This window comes from Nuphar pumila, chromosome 3, assembly GCF_984573655.1.
Source record: "Nuphar pumila chromosome 3, dmNupPumi1.hap1.1, whole genome shotgun sequence".
Classification (NCBI taxonomy): Eukaryota; Viridiplantae; Streptophyta; class Magnoliopsida; order Nymphaeales; family Nymphaeaceae; genus Nuphar; species Nuphar pumila.
The window spans coordinates 27087056-27091898 of NC_143251.1; the positions used below are offsets into that span (position 1 = coordinate 27087056).

The 4843-nt window shown below is 41.5% G+C and overlaps 1 long non-coding RNA gene across 1 annotated transcript; it reads left to right on the plus strand.

Annotated features, from left to right (window-relative positions):
- Positions 1-2992: 2992 nt before the first annotated feature.
- On the plus strand, positions 2993-4642 carry LOC149842390 (uncharacterized). Its single transcript, XR_016431065.1, has 3 exons — positions 2993-3325; positions 3462-3571; positions 4318-4642. It is a non-coding gene; the product is annotated as an uncharacterized LOC149842390 (long non-coding RNA).
- Positions 4643-4843: the final 201 nt, after the last annotated feature.

A 4843-nucleotide genomic window follows, 5' to 3' on the forward strand; every position in this document is an offset into this window, starting at 1 on the left:
TATGTTGCTGTTGTAGGGTCTGCTTCTTTGCTCACACCCTTAAGCAGCTCTGCATCCTCTTGCGGTCTCAAGCTGGCCAGAGTCATCCCCTCGCCTAGCCGTAGGACTCCTTCGATAGAGAAGAAACCTTTAAATGTCGAGATCACATACATCAAGAAACCTAGATTTGATACCACTGATAGATCTAGGATCGGGGTGTGCGTCGGGAAGTCTTGAGGAGAGGAGTAGTGAGCAATGATTAACAACCTGCTTTAGGGAGGATCCTCGATAGGAATATCAAGACCTCTTCAATGATTTGCAGAGGCAAGGGCTGGAGAATTTAACCTCCTCTGGGTAGCTGTTATCCAGCCCTAATTGCCCCATTAGATTCTAAAACATGTTGGGAATACAATGTGTAATGGGCCCACCATTATCCTAGTGGTGCATATCTCAATGACTCACTACTCAAGTGGGTCATTGGATTCCAAGTGAGACCCATTTGGCCACACTGAATTCATATCAGGATTCAAGAGGTTGCAAGGAGGGAGAGCGAGAAATATTCTCGTCGAAAACCATCGACCATCCCTCTCTATATCGCTTGATCAGTGCTCGAACATCATCAAAAACGTCATCACCGAAGGCCGTGGACGAGAATCCAGTGGAGCTGAGTTGCCTCACCCACCTGGACAAGCGCTCCTTCCAAGCCGCTGACTAGCTGTCTAGGCAGATGACAACGTCGATGATTGCCCCGTTGGCTGCCAGCTCAAGCGTGAGCTATTTGTTGTTCATTTTCAGTAGGCTCCTGTCCAACGAATCACAGGGAAAGAGTGTGTCGGGCGAGAGAGGCATGCTCGTCAAGGAAGCTTTGTTCCCCTCATCCCTGGTACTTTTGTAATAGGAAGGAGGGTGTAACAAAAATATGGTATCACTACAAGAAAAATGTTAATTAGCGACAGAAATTTGTGATGGATTATTTCTGTCATAAATTTATGATGGATTATTTTCATCGCAAATTTGCGGCGGATTAGCTAGAGAAAACTAGCCATCCTTAAAATTGGAATTAACGATGAAATTAGTGAAGGAAATATTTTGTCTCAGATTTTGTCGCAAATTAGCAACGAAAAATTCTGTCTCAAACTCCATAAATTAGCGACAAATTCGCGATAGAAATTTTCCATCGCTGATTTATGATGGAGTTTAAGATAGATTATTTCCATCGCTACTTTTCGATAAAAAGGTGTGCAAAATTCTATCTCTCTTTCACGACCCCTCCTCCTTCGTCTAGCAGAAGTGCCCTTGATCAGAAGAACTCTCGATCCCATCTAACCGCAATGAAGCATCAACCATCCTCCGGCGCTGGAAGATATAGAGGGGAAAGGGCGGCGAGCTCCAGGACCATCCGATGGAGCCGGACGTGAGCATCGAGGGTAGATGCATGATTTGGGTGGCGGTGCTACCGATCGGTCTCGTCCCGCGGCTGCAGCTTCGGGACTACACAGCGATGCTGGTGCGCCATCAGCTCCTTCTACACGGAGCACCAGAAGAGCCCCTTTGCCCACCAGCCCTGGGACTCTGGCAGCCTTCGCTTTCGCTTCCGCTTCCGCTTCCTCCTCGGTGGCTCCCCGACCTCCCCCTGGGACGACTTCCAGTCCTCCTGCAAGGTCCTCGCCATCATCGGACTCTGCCACCTCTCTTCCCTTCCCTTCCCTTCCCTTCCCTTCCCTTCCTTTCCCTTCCCTTCCCTCCCCGACCTCGACATCGTTGCCAACCTGTTCGCCACTGTCGGCCGCCCCTATGCCTTCTCCTCCCTCGACCAACGCTGCTTTGCCTTCTGCCCCAACGACTCCCGGGTTCCTCTCCCTCTCTCTCCCTTATTTTTTTTTGCGAGATCGAGGGATTTCATGAATTAGGGAATGTTTGCAATCTGTGGAAATACAAAGAGGTATTTGAATCGGTTTTGGAGATAAATTGTGTGATCCGGAGAAATGCCGCGAGGTTTTCAAATCAGTATCGGAGGTAAATTATAGGTTTTTGAATAGGTTTTAGAGGTAAATTAAAGGTTTTTGAATCGATGTCGGAGGTTTTCAAATTTGTTTGGGAGGTAAATTGTGTGATCTAGAGAATTGCTGCAAGGTTTTCAAACCGGCTTTGGAGGTAAATTGTGTGCTCTTGTTCTGCAAGGATCTTTGTCAACATGAGAAATTTGCTGAGTGATTTGCGCGATGTAACTAGGAGGATTCATAATGTCTGTTGTGTTACTCCATGATGTTATTGCTTGCTTGTTGTTCATTTCTTCCACATTAGGAGAAATCTTTCTTTTAGAGAATTCAGAGAACCACGAATTCAGAATCCTATAAGTGATCTGGTTTCAGTGTTTCATTATGTGCCTTTCATTAAAAATTGTGTTAAGAGGAAGGAGGAGTAGAGCAATAGAAACACTTTTCCTTTTCCTTTGAGTTTTTATAAGAGGGAAGACTAGAACAATGTGATCGACTACCTTTGAGTTTTTATGACTTCTGTTAATCTTCATAGTGAAAAAATTCTTGCATATAGTACTTTCTCAATGCCTCTTATGCGTTCTACTGTTCAACTCAATTGCTTATGCATTATACCTCAAAATGCAATATCTCAGCTTATGCACAAGTAGGTGCATCCCGAATTCGGACACCTTCTTATACAAAGTTTCTTTTGAACATTGCTTCAGATGACTATAAAGGTGTCCCAGGTCTAACTCTAGAAATGTTTTTGAATTTCTTTTTTTTGATCAAAAGTTCAACAAAAAATTAACCTTAATCCTTCTCACAGCTCTCATTCACCCTTCTCTTGTGACAGTTGGAAGATGGTAGTAAAAGGAGAGGCAGCATAGTATTGTTCCCACTTTCTGATCGGCACACTCAGGAGTTTCATTTGCAAATGATGATGTAGGATATTGCTGCCTCGTTATTGATGGAATTTGAGAAATGGGTTCTTTGCATAGAATCTGCTAAAACTATTGTCAAGACACCTTTGGATTCTCAAGCTAGCCTTATCTCAGAGGAGGTTTGTTTCTTGGGTGATTTTTGGCACCTCTCTCCCTGAACTGAGTGATTGCCTAAAGGGTTTGCCTTTTCTTTATTGTTTATTTAGGCAACAATAAGGTTGATGGAGTCCATAACCACTGGGGTCTAAACTCAATTGATTGACTTGACAAAATTTAGTTTTTTTTGTCATGAACTTATGAATCTACTTTTCCCCTGAAAAGATTTTGTCCATATTGGCAATGTAATCATCCTCTCTTGGAATGACTGAAGGTGATAAAGGCTAAGAAAAGGTTGTTGTTGTGGAGGGAAGTGGCTACACTTTGTTGGTAGTGTTCTCTTTCTATGTATAAAGCACTTCTCTTGGACATTTCCTTATATTTGACCAACCTTTTTCTACTTCAAAGTTTAATTGTGTCCAGTTTGAGCCTTGCCTGGTAGGCTGATGTTGCTTTTGGTATATAGATCGATCGGATGGGCCAAAAAGATCAAATTGTAGAGGATGAGGTGAAATATCGTTATTATGATGTGATTCAACTCTACCAAAGATCTTTTATACAAGACAATGCTCAAAGGTTCGTTTCTAATGACCCTTTCTCTAAGGAACATCTTGGTTTATGATGGTCATTTTCCATGTTGTTTTTTTACTATCACACATGCTATATATATATATATAAAGTGAACATATTAGGCTCGCTTTTCTCATTCTGCCCCGTTAGGCCCCATAGTTTGTCACTTTCAAGGATTCACAGAGAGCTGAGACTACACTACTCCTTTCAGTATATTTGTTTTCCTTGTGCTCGTGTTGTTCTTGAAATATATTTTCTTTAGTCCATGAATTGCCATCTCATGAGATGGTAGCTGTTACTTAAATTTAAGGTATAACCAGCCATTATCTTCAACATGTTGAGTATATCTTCTATTACTTATCATGTATTGTTTGCTTTTCTTGTTTTTCCATGAAGGCAGGTTTTTACTGATTGTATTTTTAGTGATGTTTATTTATTGTGCTTTCATGCAAATCAGTCTACACTTATTATTTTTAGGAGTGTTATTCTCGATCTCTCCTTCCTACTTCCTTTCATCTTTTCGCCAACAGCTTGAACTGAAGATATTCTTTTCAGCATCACTTTAAGCTTTGAAGGGCACTCTCAGTTAGTTGGTTCTGGACACACATGCATTTGAAAGCTTATTCCTTTGTCCTTTTCTTTACTGTGTTTAGTATACTAAAGTACTTTAGGATACTTGTATTTTATGCTTGAGTTTTTGTCTTTTGAAAGCTTCTTTGTTGATGCATTTCTATATCAATGGATTTCTACAGCACCTCTAACAACTCCCCTTGCAGAATTGGATCGATCATCATCTTGGTTCGACATGAATGTTGGTAAAATCTTGTCAAGTGTCTCTTTAAGTTATTAATACAGCCCTTTTGAGCTTCTAGGTCTGTCATTTGATTTGAAAGCTTGTTAGAATATGGACTAGTACAGGCACCTCTAGAATATTCAGACATTGTAGATACAAGTTCAAGCTTATTTATTTTTCATCAAGTCATTTGCCAATGACGTTCAGGACTCCTTCTGTTAGCCCTCCTTTGCAAAACTACCTGACTGGAATGCGAAGAGTGTGTTCTTTAGAGTTCAGGCCAAACCAACTAAATTCTTCAGACTCTGGATTAGCTGATTCACTTTTAGGGTTTGCTAGGACTTCTGAAGTTTCAGAATGTTGCTTGCTTCCATAATCAGCCATGTATAACTGGAGTTCTGGTCACTTCTCAATGCCCCTGTTGACCTCAACGGATGAGAATAAAAAGGCATTGGTGAAAAGAGAAGAGAGGGAGAGAATTGATG